We start from the raw sequence: 17,276 nt of genomic DNA, 5'->3' as shown, positions 1-17,276 counted from the left end.
CAGCCTTGCCCTATCATTCAGTGGTCCTGCTCTGTATGATGACAGCTTTGTACACTGATAAGAGAGCTTCTGGGCTTGGCCTCTTGGGCTTTCAGCATAGCTTCTCAGCCTGAAAGAGTCAGCTTTCTCCCAGCACCAATGGAGTTCATCACAGCAAGACACAACATGGCATTTTAAACCTCAGCGTGATGTGTATTTTTCTTAAGATGTAGAGTATACAGTGACAGTGGAGGTGGTGAAAGGGAGTGGTAGACTGAGAGGTATATTTGGTTGTTCTTTGTACTGAGTCACATAGGTCATGCTCATCTAGTATGAACAGTGTCTCCTGGCAAGGCAGAAAACAGGGAAAAAGGGCTCCCCACGGGATCTGCTCGTGATGATGCTATGCAGTGTGAATCAATGAGGTTACTATGGGCTGTGATTATTACTCTTCTTACATGGTGATTTGAATGACACTGACCTTATAGTTTGCTGAGGTTTTGTCTTCTTTATACCTAGCAATGAAATTCCTCTGTATCAGTTCTGTCTGGTACCAAATTAATTGATTTTATTGTGTGCAGCTCATCCCATTGCTTTACAAGCTCCATGCTTCTTCCCTAGAGAATGTACAGTCCAAGAACTGATCTCCACATTGCTCTTTGGAAGCCTTTAGGTGACTTTTCAGGACTAATGTGATATCTTCAGTTGGCTTCACTCCTTGGGAAAGGCTGGTGGTGAGGCCTGACACTACAGCACACCTACAGCAGCAGGGTTGATACAATGGAGCAGATTTGTTTTGCATGTTTTTCTTAAAGATCACAGCAGAATAAAAACACTCTTTGCAGAGTGGGAGGCAGCATTAATCTCTGCAGCCTGTTACTCAGAATCCTTGATGTCTCTCTCTTGTCTGTCCCTAGATTTCTAAGTGTTCTCTTTATCTGTTTGGAAAGCAGTTGCTATGGTCTACACTGCTTAGGCCATTTAAGGAGAGACCACATTATGTGCTGGGTTATGTGGATTCTATATTTGATCATGTGAGATGAAAGTTTTCTACTCTTGGACTAAGCAAAAATAGCATAAACATATATAGTTGTATTCTCCACAGCTTCCCACAGATGGGATGCTTTTAATCAACGTTTAACAACTGATAAGATTGTCAACTGAGCAACTGAGCCTCTGTCCTCCTCAATCATTCCTTCAGAATGACTAGATGGGATTATCTGTTTGTTCTCTGGAATACAGAACTGCTCTTCCATGTCTCCCCCATCCCTCCGGTCTGCCCCCACGTCAGCCTGAATCACAGTTTACTTTTGCATTTTATTTTTCTGTTTACTAGTAGCAGATTCCTCTGCAAAGCTGTCACTGTGTCTCTCTTTCACTGTGAGTAACCATGATGCTGCAATTTGTGATAATTTCAGTATTTTTACAGGAAATTAAAAATTAATGCCCTGAAATTCCTGCACAAAACTGCAACTATCTAAGTGGAAGGAGAGCCAATTGTGTATCAGTGAAGGATGATAAGTGGAGTAGCAGCAAGGAGAGGAAAACAAAACTATTTAAAGACATCAGGCTGTATATATGATCGCTCACAGAGGAGTGCTACAAGGTATAGTCCATGAATCAGAGGAGAATCCCATCAGCACTGGGGAATTTTAATGAAGAAAATGAAATTCTCATCATGTCTGAACCAGAAATTAACATGCATTAACATTTTTCTTCCCATGGCTCTTACTGCCAGCTTCAGCTATTTTGAAATATTTGGGGCCAAAGCAGGAGCAAATCTCCAGAGGGAAGAAAGCTATTAACATCGCCAATAGTTCACAACACAGCTTTGTTTCTTGAAAGGCACAGACACGGCAGGAGGTGCTTCGTGCAGCTACATGATGGCTGTGCAACTTTGAAATAATGGCCCCTGGGGCCCTGAGCCTACAAACCATTTCTCATGCGACCGAGGGACCCCTGGTCTGTGTCAGGGCTCCTCATGAGAGGCAGGGATTGCCTGGTGCCATCCTCCTCCTCGCTGGGGTCGGGAGGAAGCCTCAGTGACCTGACCAGAATCCAGACCAGGTTGAGAAAAAGCATTTTAGTAGATAGGCTACAAAGTCCAAGTGGCTTTTTATTCATGGCTAGGCCCATGGTCATGCTATGTGCCAAGGAAACATGGTCCTTTGTTGTTTTTTGGCAAAATGGCTTCGACAGACACTTCCCTGCTGCATCCATGCTCAGTGCAGCTAAAAGAGATGGGGGGGGGGAGGGCGTGGGGGGGTGGTTAGTGAAATGCAGGGTCAGGTGATGATAAAGAAAGAGTGGATAAAACAGGAGCTCTTTCAGCTCTTTCATTTAGTTATTTTTCCATAATTTTGTACCAGTCTTAAGAACAAATCTGAGGGGATGCAGGGGATTATTAGGCCCAGTATAGTTAACCGTTTAATATCAGAATGGCAAAGTATCTCCAGTAATGTATGTGCTCTATCTTGACACACCAGAGCAGCTAATTCCCATAGGGTAGATAGCTATAAAGGGTGCAGTTCAAGGGTGGATCACATTTTTATCTTAACTGCTGTGAGTTTTCCCCTATATTTGCCCTTGTAAGCAAAACATGCAGATGTCCTGTTCATCAAGTAAAAATTAACAATAATATATTGATGGTTGCAAGTTTGTAAATAAAGAGGAGCCAAAGTCGTGACATGGATATTGCACATGGAGATCTATATGCAAATAGTTCACAAGAAATGTTTGAACAAGACATATGTGTGAAAGAATAGATGTGAAATTGCAGAATTAAAATGTTCTGTGTGGAAAATGGCTTCCATCATGTGTTTCGATGTCATACCCATACATAAAGGAGGCTCAAACCACTTAGTTTCTATTCCCTATCTAATTGTATATTCTCATACAATGTTCTTACCCATTTTTTTAAAAAGGGTGTGTGTGGGGGATAAGTTTATTTTAAATTAAGGCTTTATTTTACCTTAAAAGTCAATTCAGACTCTACACCATGTCTTCAGTCCTGCTTTCAATTTGGTTATTCCATATAATTATGTCTTTAATTTTTTTAATATTTCATTTTTCTGCATGTCAGAAGCACCTTATCAGTAAGGGAAATGTACTGAATATGTGGGCAAGAGAAAATTATTTGGGTCGAAGTGGTGATACAAGCAGAAAAACAGAAACCTATGGTTCATCTGTATTAGGAATACCATTGTTTGTGGTGGGCTACAGATTTTCACTCTATTCAGGAAAAATGTGATTTGTAATCTAGTGTTGTTTTTTAATTTAGTGCACTCAAAAATTGCCTTATTGTACACCAGGCTTTGATTTAACTGTGTTTATCAAAAAGATCAGGTACTTGGGTTTTCTTTGATTGCAGAATCTGTGCTGGCAAATAACATATATTTGTCCTTTTACTGTGCTTTAATTTATGACAACCACTGTGATTACATGTCAAAATACCATGCTAGTAACATGTCACCAAAATACCTGGTGAAGTTGGAATGGTCATGTAATCAAACACTTCATGATTTAAACCAAAATTAAAATAAAATGACTCATGTTTAGTACTGCTAAGAGGAACAGTTAAGTGTGATCTACCTAAAAGTTTGTGTGCTATTTAATAAGAATAATAATTACAAAGCAGTTCAGAATATCTGTGTTCCTTCATGTTTCTGCTGGTAACCCTGTGGTTAAGTCAAGCAATGATTGATTTTAAGAGAATTATAGCTATTATAAACTGTAATCAGCAGAGGATGAGAATAATTATGCAGAGAAAGGGGGAAAAAGCTGAAACATGGCTGAGCAATATTCTGATTGATGGCAAAGTCGTTTCCTGGCTGTTAATGACTGATTTTTCAACAGTCAGCACAAGCGCTAAATCTGTGGGGGCAAAAGGAAAGGAATGGTTGTGTTATACAGAAAACTACTGTCCTCAGCTTACCATTTTCATTAGGAATAGAACAGCCTTGGAAAAAACCTGCAGACCATCGATCAGGACCATCTCTGTGTGACAGGACTGCAGCTTGGGGTGAGCATGTTTGGAAACGCTGTGAGTTGTGCTCTTGGTTTGCTCTACAAGCACGCAGTGAGCCTTCATCCCTTTCTAGGTCCTGCTTCTGCAAACCCCACCAAAGCAACAGAGAGGGCTAGTCTGGGGACATTACAGAGCATGAACAGAACAGTGCATATGACGGGAATCCTGTCTCAGTGGGACATTCACAGAAACTATTTGATCTGAAAAGTTTTCCTTTGATGAAATCTCAGTTGACCTATCAGTTGTATTCCGTTCTTTGGTATTCTTAGCTGAAGTGAGTACCAGTCTCTCCAGCATTAGGCTGGTCAGATGTTACCCTTCATGTCCTGTCTGCGATGCTTCCCTCCTCGATAGCTTACATCTGCTCTCCTCCTGCCCTCAGAGCTCTCTTGTTTTGCTCTCAGGAGAAAGGCATGTCCCCTCCAGAAAGGCTAATTACCTGCCCCTGCCCCATTTCCGCACGCGTGCACATGTGCTGGCGATATGCACACAGCACTGTGGGGGGTGGGATGCTGAGCAAAAAACCAATCGCTCTGATCTTACATGAGTCTCTGAAGGAATGTCTGCATGTGTGTTTTCAAGTCCGAAAATAATTCTGATTTCTATTTTATGCTACATGAGGTCATGGAGTGGACAAGCCTAGAGAACAGTGGGCTTCGGTTGACAGTTGTGTACTCTCTAAACTGTGACACTTTCAAAGAAGATACTAATTTATCTTATCAACCACAACCATAAAATAGGGTTAGGGATGGAAATAGATTAGAACCCATAAAACTGAGGGAAGCGAGACAGCTGCCATCCAGACAGGGACAGACACTGCCCTGTGAGGCCCTGTTGACTTTGAAGAAGCTTGTGGATTGTCCACCGCTGGCTTCATGAAGAGTGTACTGTTATGGGAACTCTCCCATCAGGTTTTAGCATCCAGAGAAGATCCAGAAACATGCTTTTCCAGATTCTATCCCCCCTTATCTCTCAGAGATGATGCAGATCCTGGGTTTTGAAAGCTGTCTGTATCCTGAAGTGCACTGATTGCCTGCAAACCTGCACCAGCCATGTTTATAGGCAGCTTTCCAACTGTTCATGGAATTATGTCTACATAATGCTTAGTACTTTCCAGCAGGTTTTGAAATGCCACAGAAAAAAAACCTTGGGTGGTGGATTTTCAATTATTTATAAAAGTCCAATTTGTCCAGAGTTTTTATTCCTGGTTCTAAACTATGTAATACCATCTTGATATGAGTGCTGTCTCACTAATTTTAGTGGAGCTGTACCAACCAGTGAAAACAGATGGAGTGAAGAAGGCAGTTAGCAGCTGTATTTCCTCCCAACAGCAGGTCAAATGCAACTCAGCAGTCAAAAGTACAAGAAAAGAAGGGAGATCAGCAGAATAAATGTTAGAAACATAAAACGTCCATAACTCAGACTTGGTAGAGTTGGGATTCTTCATTAGGAACAGTAAAAGAGACAAACAAGCAGAGAGGGAGAAAGAAAAACTACTTACAAACGGTGTAACAGTGGAGTAATAAATACTTCTACTTTCACTCTTGGAGGCTCAGTGATGAGATTGCTGCTTTTCTTTTCTGTAACTCCTCAAGCAGTGTCTCTGAAACCTCTACTGTGCCACAGGACCCTACAGACCATTGTCCAAAGATGGGACAGAAGACCCTCTCTTCTTCTCCAAGCCTAGTAGTAACTTAAATCTCCTTTTAATAAACCCTTTGAGGATGCTGCAAAGATTTGTATGAATGCAGTGGGTGGCAGATTTCCTTTCCTTTTCTTCTTTCTTCTTTCTTTTTCTTTCTTGTGCTCCTTTTGGGGATGTGATCTCAGGGTAAAATACTGAGCTATGTGTGGGTCACAGACAACTTATTGAACCCTGTGCTTTGAATAACTGTTTTTTAATAGGCAGGAGGAACTGTGCTGGCTAAGATTAGTGTGCAGCAGTTTGTCTCCTTGCTTTATATTTGTCCTGACATTTTCTTTCCTAGTGTGAAATACATTTACAGCAGAGTGAAGTACATTTACATCATGCCTAACTGGAAATGCATGGATAGTCCACTTGGTTTTGGTCATTTTGTTTAGTAATCAACATGTCCTCAAATTTCTTGCTCAATCTGAGGAGGTATTGGGCTGATACTGCTGTATGCAATTTTCTGGCAACAGGGAAAACTAGGCAACAAGACTGCCCATTTCCCATGTCATCCTTGGTGGCTGGCAGCATAGGATGGAGGTGGGTTTATCTTGTCCCCTCAATCCACATGACCTGGGCACAGCCATTTCCAGCTGCAATTTCCAAGTTCCAAGTGAAATGAATGTGCTGATGTGGTCTATGCATCATGCACCCAGGTACCCACAATTAAGACTGAGGTAAGCAAAACCATTGAGCTTTGCTGTCCTTCCCCTCACGGAAAGTGAAGTCTTTCCTCTTTGTCCCCTGGCTGAGACATGGTCAGTCAAAGTTCATGTGGTGCACTGAGGATAGAGTGAGAAGAGAAATGGGGTTTCAGTGGCATTGCACTGTTGTAAGCCCACTGCCTTTCTGGGAAGGGACAGCTGATAGCTGCCACGATAAATGCTGGCAGGCAGTGATTTCCACCAGGCCCTCTGCTTCTTGCCTCACTCGAGCAGGAATTTTCTTAGTCGTAATTGATTTCCTGGTTCTGTCCTGGACTAGACACATTTCCCAACTCACATCCTTTATTTCATTTCCAGGAGATGGCCAGCAAGATATTTCCTCCTCAACTCCAGCCACTTGCAGATCCCTGGATTAGCTGGCGGACTTCCTGGGACTGAACAGATCTCACTGGGTCTGGAAGCATGGTTAGTTCTGTTCAGTCAGAAAGTCATACATCCACTCAGACATCCAAACAAGGACATAAGAAGTTAACTTTAGGCCTCTCTTCCTCCCTGTTTTGAAAACAGTGGCTCATGTTGGGAAAGTTTTAGGTAAACTTTGGGTATAAAATGTTTTACAAACCAGACCCATAAGCTGGTTTGAGCCAAGGATGCCTCAGAAGCCAGAGGGTGGTTGCCAGCAAAGCTGCCAGGCTTTGCCAGCCACCATGGAGTTCTGTCATCTGGATGCATGCTGACTGAGAACTGGACTAAGAGCTATGCATGAAAGATACATCTCTTTCCTGGGAAAGGGCAGCTTAGTGCTTGCACATCAAGCGCAAGAGCAGCAAGCTTGCTGGGGTTTGTTTTCCTTCTCTCCTCCTTTTCAAGAGGAAATTGTGAGTCATGGTCCCAGCAATCTGTAGCATAACAACACGGATGGCTGGATCAACAAACAGGCGAGCAGAAGGCCATGTGGAGCAGGGGTGGGCTGGCAGCCAAGTGCCCTTGCCTGAACAAATGCAGCCAGTGGAACTTTGTCATCCAACCTCTTTGGATGCCAAATGTATTCGCTGGGTAAATGAGGCAGCTGGGTTGCTACTTTTCAGGAAATGGCACAGGAAGAAGACTCCTGCAGTAGGCGACAGGCACAGAAGCTGTCATGGGTAAATGTACTGCAGCTCTGTGCTGAAGTCCTACTCGACAGAGATTTTACTTCACCCCATGCATTCCACTACTGCTTGGATGTTTCTCCAGCTTGACCTGCTCTTTTCTTGCTCCGTGAGCAAGTTTCTTGCCAAGATTTTCTCAAGAGTGCCCTCAGACAACAAATCAGTTTTTTTCTCTTACACAGGGTCTTTCTCCCCCTTAAAAAGCCTTTTATGTCACAAATGCAGCTTCCCACTGGCACCATGCTTCAAGAAAAGACGCAATAAAATAAAGTCAGGAGATAACACAAAGTGTAGTATAACAAGGGCACCAGCATGGAGACATTTTTGCTTTTTTTTTTTTTTTTTAAAGTCAAATAAATTCTGTTCCATAAAAGTGACAAGAAGCCAATTTAAAGAGAAGGAAAGGCATTTTCAGCATGAGTCACTGCTCTATAAGTTCTGTAAACTACAGAAAAGAAAAAGCTGTATCCTCTTGGCAGCACACAGCTTAGTAAGCAACCTACAGCACAAGCTGGGAGACAGGTTACCCATCTTTGGTTCAGAGCAAGCACTAATGCAGCAGGCAAGATATGGATGCCAGCTATGGAGCCAGTGGAATCATGAGCATCCCATCCCATCCCATCCCATCCCATCCCATCCCATCCCATCCCATCCCATCCCATCCCATCCCATCCCATCCCATCCCATCCCATCCCATCCCATCCCATCCGTGCTGAAATTTGCTGTCTCCCCTGCCATACTGATCTGGATTTTAGCGTAGCTTTCTCACAATCTACAACACCTCATGGGAGCTAGCCCTTCTTTGTCTGTTTGACCACTAGAAATGCCCACAAGCCCAGCAACAATTCATGAGTCCAAAGGAAGGCCCAGTGAGTGCCCTACTCATGGAATTCCACTTCATCTTTAATCTTTTATCCCTCAGCACTCATAGAAGGTTTTAAAAACATTATACTGAAAAGAAGCTGGATCTGATGTATTAAGGTCTCTGGTGAATTTGCTTTTCCTCAGATCCTTTAGTTACAGAGAAGAAGTGCCATATTTGCAGTTTTAATTTTGGATGGCCAATGGCAGGATTGTTAAAAAAAATATTTCTAACACATACATTTGCACAATGAAAGCATCTAATTCAGCCAAAAGAAGCAGGGAAACCACTACTTTGTACAGCTTTTTACTTTTTTTTTGTGTTGAAGTGACAAAACACATAATAAGTTACATCTGACTTGGTGAAACTTTGCATGTACAAGAGTTGGCTGGGAAATGCACTTTATCTGCACTTCATGGCCAATGGCCAAGCTAAATAAACCCAATTAATATTAATTTCTTTCACCCCTTCCATCCCTTCCCTGGTAAATAGAACCACCTCTGGGATTTCTAATGGTAAGTTACCCTTGAAGCATCTGGTTTAGCTTGGCTACTATATTAACAAGATGTTTTTCCACTTTGAGTCTATTTTCTTTTTTTTTTTTTTTTTGTAATCTTATAAAACTTCAGATCCTTACTGCATCCCTGTAACTTTTCTTTTGTAAGAGTATTTTGGTCTCTTTCAGTTCATGCCTAGGCATAAAAACAATCTAATATAGCTTGGGAGATGTGACTTAAACTGTAAATATTGTTATGTTTAAGAGCCTTAGGGTGGTGTGTGACTTGAATGGATATGAATATATTTAGCGAATATATCCGTGTTCTAAAGTAGAAAGAATAATTTAGTACCCATACAACCAAAAAAATTAAGCCATGCTGCAGCCATGTCTCAGCATTAGCTCTATTACCTTCCAAGAGTGTTCTTAAGAAAGAGAATTCTAACTTTAGTGGGTTTTATGAAAAGAAGTTTTATAGGATGTGTGCTATGAAGATGAGCTGAAGTTTGTAGTTCTTATATTCTGTGTGAAGTTTGTTACCATAATAGTTGAGCAAAAAATCACAGATGTGAATTCCCAATGCTATTCTCCTGTTTTTCTCGTAGAAATCTCATACCCTGAGACTCTTTTGTCTCTGTGCACCAAGAACTGGACCTGGCTTGCCTGATTTGGAAAGCAGCTTGTGCATTAGCAAATGTGCTTTCAGGATGGAGTTAGCATTTTAGTAATTCTTCAGGTCTGGATGAGGTTGGGAGCCATGGAGCTTCCAGTGCCCATGACATCCACCTCTGAGGCCACTTTGCCAAAGTTGTTCAGTCTGTTGCTACAGCTGGGGCTAGGGTACAATCTGAAAGAGAATATTGTTGATGTTAATGCAACACTCTTGATGGTAATGAAAGAAAAGGAAGATGAAGGGGCAAAGTTGACAAAAAAGGGGAGAGGAGAAACTCTTCCAGAAACTTCAGAACCTGGTTGATTTGTGTGACCTGGGGAGCCAAGACATACAGACACCCTGTGACAGGCACGTACCAGCACAGTGATGTGCTCTGAATAAACTCAGTTCCCATTGGGACCCAGGAATGGTTGCAAGGTCACGCTGAAGTCTGCCCCATCTGGTGGTCTGCCTCTGAGCATGGCCAAGAGCCACGTGTGAGGACAGGGCAGGCATAGCATGGTCCTCTGGAGAGCTCTGCCAGCACCCCACAGTCTGCACAGACCACTGTCTGCAGACAAGATGAAACTTCAGTTTTTTCCCTGTAGCTGCTTTTTCTAGACTGTTAGTTCGTGGAAATGGCATATACTACACTGTGCCTGATCAGAGCTTTTCTTAAGGGGAGGCATTGGTGACTTTGTTTAGCTCTGCTGTAAGTGGTTGAAATAACAAACCCACTTCATGTGCCAGAGCCTTGTGGTAAAATGACTGCAGAACTTTAAAAATGCAGCTCAGAAAATGGAAAGCTTCTGCCACATACAGAGCACTCCCTAAAGCCATTCACTCCTTCGGATTGAGTTAGAGATACCTTTAATGCATAAAAGGGACAACTAGATTGCTATAGAGGGTGCCTGCATTTTCCATGGAGGGAATTTATACTTTATCTAATAGCTGTGAAATGAAGCCATTTTGTAAACCACCCTGTCCAAACACTGAAGGGTTTTTTTCTTCTTTTTTTTCTTTCCAAAAGGACAGAGCATCTGCAGAAGCTGTCAAGAATTGATATACCTTTGCCTCAAGTCAAAGAGTAATGTATTGACTCTCAATGTGATTAGGATGGACTTTTGCCCAGAACAAGAAAATTGGTTCTGAATGAAAATTGCTCTTCAGAAGTAGCTCTTTCTTAATGATGCTATTATTATTTTATTTTAATGTAATTAGGGTTATGTTCTTAGATCATAATTGTCATTGTTATACTTCCCTTAAGTCAGCATAGCATTACATTTAGTGGTCTTTGTAATGATGCAAAAGGGTTGTGAATCTCACCTGCCATAGATAGAGCCTTCTGTTTCTACATAATTTGGTTGTGCTTGGAAGAGAAATTGTCCTTGAGGTGCCTCAGAAATGTACTGTCTTGATCATAATAATTACCTGAGACTGAAAAACCATCTGGTTAAAATCAGGTCTTCTTACATGCTTTATGTACCATCTTTAAAACATAGTATTCCTTTACCCCCCTGAAAAATTAGAACAACTGACCTGCTTAAGCATTTTCCTAGTCATATTATTCAACAAATTGTTTTTTAATAGCTGCATTGGGCAATAAACTATTTGAGTTGAGCCTATGGTGACCATTTTCCTGCAGCATTGGGATGTTGGATAATGAATCTCTCTGTTCCAAGGACCTTGGGAGCTGGGGGAGGGTTCACCAGATGGGCCCAGAGGGTACACTGCTAGGTGTATTTTAATGTCTTGAAGGCGAGCAGCATAGCAGGATGCTGTGGAAAAGCTGACCTTCCTGTCTTGAGAAATAAGAATGCCATAAGTGATAAAAGAAAACCCCCTCTGTGTTCCTTGTCCCTCCCTAGTAATATAGTAATGCTGCAAGAAACAGCCTAGCCTTCAATTTAATTTCAGTCACTCATGCATTTTTTACCCATGACATCACCCCGAAGTGATTAGGAAATTATATCCAGGATGTGAACTCAAGCAGAAGCTGATGGACTTTTCACTGTGTCACAAGGAGCAAGAAATGAGGTGACTCCGGCCGTTTTTCAACAGGTCTCCCAGTGGGTATTTGTGTCCCATGCTGCACTCCAGCTAATCAACTTTCAAGTCGCTCCACATCAGATCAAGTGGAAAAGAGACCCCAGCCAGTGTGTAAGGGTCAATCTGGCTGGGGAAGCAAGCAAAGGGATAACATATTTGAGTGACGAGAACAGTGAGGTGCTATAGGAACACAGATGAGCATAGATCAGTGTTGAGTTGACCTGCAATAAAATCAACTTTGGTATAACTCCACCATGACCTCTCTCTTCAAAAATATGCCCATTAACTCTGTTCCAAAGGAAAAGAAAATCAAAAGCCATTTTAATTTCTCCAGAGGAAGAAGATTAGGAAAAAAAATCTGAATTCTCACACTTTTCTGGTGTGATAACATCTGTACCTCCCACAATGTGTTTGGAGATAGTGTGACTCTGTCAGCAGAAGATGTTGCCAGCCACTTTGAGAAATGCCTGGTCAGGTTTCTATCATAACTCACTGTCTTGTAAATATGTTTAATTTCTGTTTTAGCAGAGACTGTCTTCTAGCAGAAATAGAGAGATTTTTGCATTTATCCTTCACAGAAATCATAACGCTTCTGGAGCTTACAGACAGGCATTACAAATACCTTCCTCCAAGCCTCACTCTCGGCGAAGTTCATTGTCATCTGGCAGCAGAAGACATCAATCACTACTCAGAAGCACAGGCTAATGTTTCTAAGCCAGGCTGGGCTTGTATCTGCTTCCCAAATAGCTTACCCTATCAGTTCTTTTTTTATTGAGATTGATTCCCCGTATTTTGCTAGTTTGAGGATATAGTCCATTTATATTTATCTTGTACTGTAAAGCTAATAATCGACATTGTTACTGTAGTTATTTTATGAGCCAATTTCTTTGTACCCAAGGGTGTTTTTATTACTCCCCTTTTGGCCTTTTCTTCAGAGTACTGGAAGCATACACTGAAGGAGGAAGAAGTGTTGTACAGACTTTGGAACAAAATTCATTGGTTGATTAATATTATTTCTTTGTTTGTATCATACTCTTGTTTTCTGTTTCTCTTGCTCTGCTTAGAAAATTAATCATCCATGCAAGTCAGAGGCAGCTTCAGTTTAATCTCACATTCTCCATATTCCTTGTGTGAAATAAAGAATAGCCAAGATGTTGTTTCCCACTGATATTTGGTGACAGGGACATTGCAAAGAGTATTGTGAGGACGCAAGGTTGGCCACTGCAGCCACTCTCATCCTGCCAAGGAAATTTCCTATGCTACAAATATTTCCCCAAGAAAAGCTACTGCTGGTGGAGTTGGGCAAATGTAGTAACACTGGATGGGGACAGACTAGAAGATACTCTTACTCACTGCATTCAATTTAGCATCACTTTATACCCGTAAAACATGATATCTGAAATTTCGGGTTAATAATAAGCTATCAGAGAACTTAATGACTTTTCTGTCAGGCTGCATCTTGCATAAATACATAAGAGCATTTGTACCTTCAACTTGTTATGGAAGATGACATATTTACAGAAGGAAATTTTCATCCAGAAAATTAGGAGCTGAACATGAGGCAAAATGGCATAAAGCTAGTGTCTCATTTCATTTTTGACAGTGAGTCTGTAGGCTGATGACATCCGTACTGCTAGGGTTACTCTGAAGTTTTCTTAAAACACACAATCCAGTGGAGACTGACAAATACCTTCATTATTGCCAATTAGTGCAGAATAGTATGAAAGATGAGCCAGTTGCCTGGGCCTGGAGGCTCCTCCAGCAAGTGAATTGATGGTGTCAGTCAGAAGAAACTCCAGATTTCAGAGCCAGGAGGGGCCACTAGATCACTGAGTCTGACTTCTTGAATAACACAGCCATTACTTTCACTCTGTTACTTATATCTTCATAATATCTGCCTTCTCACAGATGGATGATTAGGCAAGATAATGGGAAAACAAAGGGAAGCAGATCTGTCTTCAAAGACACAAACCAGCTATAGCCTTGGTACCCTGACATGGGAGCACACTGATATTTGCTGATGCCTTTCTATCAGCCTCACAGCCTGGTGCAGCAGCCCAGTGGGTAAGTCTGTCTAGGGCTCTTTAACTCTCAAGCAGACTGTCAGTCTGGGGTGAAAATACCCCATCTGAAGAGTATTGAAACCCTGTCAGTGCTGAAGTGTCAATATCTCTATCAGTGTTGGCATTTTGGAGGCAGCATACCCTGGGTGTAAAATTGGTCCTAGCCTGGGAACAGGACCTCAGAGGAAGTTCTCTCTGTAGCATGTGATAACTTAGTGGACCTGTGCACATACTGTGAAGAGATTCTTACTGCTTGAGAACGACCTTTTTATAGATTCTTATGTTCTGTAGTATTCAAGACAAACAGTTATTGTCACGGATGTCTTTCACAGAACATGTCTTGGTCTCTCAAACCACTGTGGGTATCTGAGGGGTAGGTAAAGCAGTGTCCCAAGGGTGAAGCTGGGAAACCAACCCTCAGCTACATCTTGGATTGTTAGTGACTAATCCAAAGTCTTCTGCTATTCAGCCAAAAGATGAGACAGACAAGGAGGGAGCCTCATAGCTTTCTAGGGACATTTTTAGTCTACACAGATCAAAGAGGAGCTGCAGGACTTTTGGATCCAACCTTATGTCCACAAGATGAGCTTGATGAGATTGGACATTTTATTTTTCATCTCATGATGATTTATTCTGGGAAATTTTGTGTCTCTTTCTCTTTCCAGTAAATGATCGTCTTTGATGGGATTTCATCTGGAGTCACTCACCCCTTAGATAAAGCCACAAAATCCAACTAAATTAAATTCTAAACATGACCATTTTTTTCCTTAACACATTTGTATTTATAAGTTTATATATTTTCTCAACTAATATTTCCTGATAAAACCCTAAAACTATCTTTAATGAGAGCTACAGGGCAATTCTTAAAGTGCCAGAAATAAGTATTTTCCTTTCTTCTGGGAAAATATTTTTTTTTCCCGAATGTGATTTTAAATTACTGGATTTCTTTAGTGGCTTAAATTCCTCTGCAATAAACGGTACACAATCTATAATCTTGCCTAAAAGGAATCTTTCTATTCTCACTCTTATAATCTGAAATATCTTTTTGGTTTTTATTTTTTCAAAGATATCAGTAAGAAGAAAGAAATGTCTTAGAGTGTCTGAGTCAAACTATCCTGATGGGAGATTCCCATCTTTCAGTGGCTTTATAAAAGACAACATTTCTCACCTGTAGCTCAGGCACAGGCTATAAACCCAAGGTGGTGGAATTGCATACTTTCCAGAGGAATCACACTCTTTGCATTAGTATCCTGCCATAAAATTGGTAAGTTTTTCCCTGTCAGTTTTGTTGTGCCTAGGTAACCACACAACCAGAGTGTGACACCATCAGCTGACATTGTGAGCTCAGCTAATTTGTTGAAGCACAGATACCCAGGGCCATTTGAAATGCCCTGGGCAAAGTGGGATGTGCCCACTGAGCTGGCAGATACAGCATAGGGAGATATGCCACCTTCTTGAGGATGGGCTTGATACTCCAGGGTGTCTTAAATGAAAAAGTTGCCCACATTGATGCAATGTACTGAAGTTTGCATAAAACCTAAAGCCATCCCTGTCCTCTCTCTAGACACTTGGCCACAGTCCCACGAGGCTACAGAACGCCTTGATAATGAAGACCATAACAGCAGAGTTCATCAGCTCCAACTCATGATGGCATTTCTAACATCTGGACCTATAACTGCAAGTGACTAGTGACAAGGAGACAACGGCTAAGCATAATATCAACATTTTGTTAACCGTGTTTGCAAGATCAACCAGCCCCCTTCACCCCTTGCCCTCACTGCTGGAGCAGGAACTCCCCAGCGGAGGCAGCAGCCTGCCTGGAGTGGGGAAATGGCCTCTCCATGGGGGGATCACGGCACCAGACTCCCCCTCCCCAGCTCCCCGAGGGCAGCCTGGGGTCAGGTATGGCCTCCCGGGCTCCCACTGCTTGTGTGGTTGCTGCCGCCGCTGCTCTCCGCCAGCCGCTCACTGAGGTCTGCAAATTCCCCCTTCCTGCCCTGACATTCCCTGCTGGTGTTTTCACCGGCCAGCGTTGACAGTCACGAAGTATCTGTGCTATTTCTGAACGGGGGATTTTCTGCTGGTGTTGCTGCATGCAGGAAATGTGATGCTTGGATGGAGCTATCCATGCTATGCTCACCCAAAGCCACCAAGCCATTTTGAATAGGGATTGCCCTAGCATCTTGTTGTTTTGGCAGGAGCTATTTTTGGGGTTTTTTTAAATGTCTTCCCAGGAGAAATTTAGTATCCTCTCACTTGTCCTATGCAGGGGAATTTCACAAAATTTCATTCTAGCCTATCCGTGACCATGGCAAGAACAGCCATCTCGAAAGATGGCAGTGTTGATTTCTCAGTCTGCTGGAGGCTGAACCTTCAAAATCCAGTGCCAGAAGAGACATCCTTGCCTTGGCATCAACTGATCAGGCAGGAGAGGATGCAGCCACTACAGGGGGCATGCCGTGCAGCTATTTAACTGCTGCATGTTATGATGGAGCATGCTGGTGGTGCTCTTTATCCTGCCTTTCTCTTGGATAAACCACATTTGTGTGTGTGTGTGTGTGTGTGTTTGTGTGTGTATACAGGTGCACATTTGCTGGGTACATTAGGGGTAATGAAGAGAAAATGAACTAACACATAATAGGAATAACAGGAAAGTATTAAAACTTTCTAATATTGTGGCAGAGCTACTTAACTTTCTTCACTTACAGTTTACACTTTCACTTTACTAGTCAGCCAAATTTCTGTGGTAATTAATGTACTGAAAAAACATTTGGGTTTGATGTAGTGCTTTGATTTTAGCTTTAATACATAGTCTTGGCTTATCTAACTACTTGTCTGGGGTCTTGTGAATCTCTGTAGCAGATTGATGCTTCTTCAAAGCCATCTGGAAGAAGATCTACCCACTCTTTTTTTTTTCCCCCTGCTCTTTTAATTGGGACTGCTGGCTGGCCTTGTGTATCAGAGCAGTACAAAGGCTGAGAAAACAGAGAGGTCTTACACTAAGCCATTCGGAAGGGCAGCAGGAGACGTCATCCATTTTGTGTATAGATATGTTTAGATAGATGTGGTAAGCCATGAGAAGTGGGTGCCTTGACAGGTTACTTTTCAAAGACTGCTGATTTGCAATGACCTCTGACTGCTCTGAAAACAGCTGAATTCTGCAGACTCTGGTAATCTGAGATAGAAACTGTTTTGAAGTCGGCTGGGTGTAAAGAGTCTATTGCTGCCCTGGGTCTCAGAATACCACAAGGAAAAGTAGAGCAGGGGGAAAATAGGGTGCTATAGCTGGAAACTCCCTTGTCTGATTTTGTATGGGACAGCTAGCTCTGTTTGCAGGACAGCACCTGGATGAAAATCATGCACTTTTATGCTCAGAAGTTGTCAGACCCCAAAAAGCCAGCCATTGACTCTGGAATGTGTGTAAAAATACCTTGTTCCTCACTACATGATGCTTCCCTGTTCTGTGGGAGCCTCATACAAATGTATTTCAAATGCACAGCATGTTATACACCATGCTGTAGTCTCAGTTATATAAAATATAGACTGTATAGGGAAAGGTAGGAACACCACTCTTTTATCTCGCACTGTATTATGGATTACAATTATCAAGTCAGCATAATTCTTCCCAACCTCTACTGCAGG

The sequence above is a fragment of the Cinclus cinclus genome, chromosome 1 (genome assembly GCF_963662255.1).
Source record: "Cinclus cinclus chromosome 1, bCinCin1.1, whole genome shotgun sequence".
Classification (NCBI taxonomy): Eukaryota; Metazoa; Chordata; class Aves; order Passeriformes; family Cinclidae; genus Cinclus; species Cinclus cinclus.
This window is presented reverse-complemented; position numbering follows the sequence as displayed.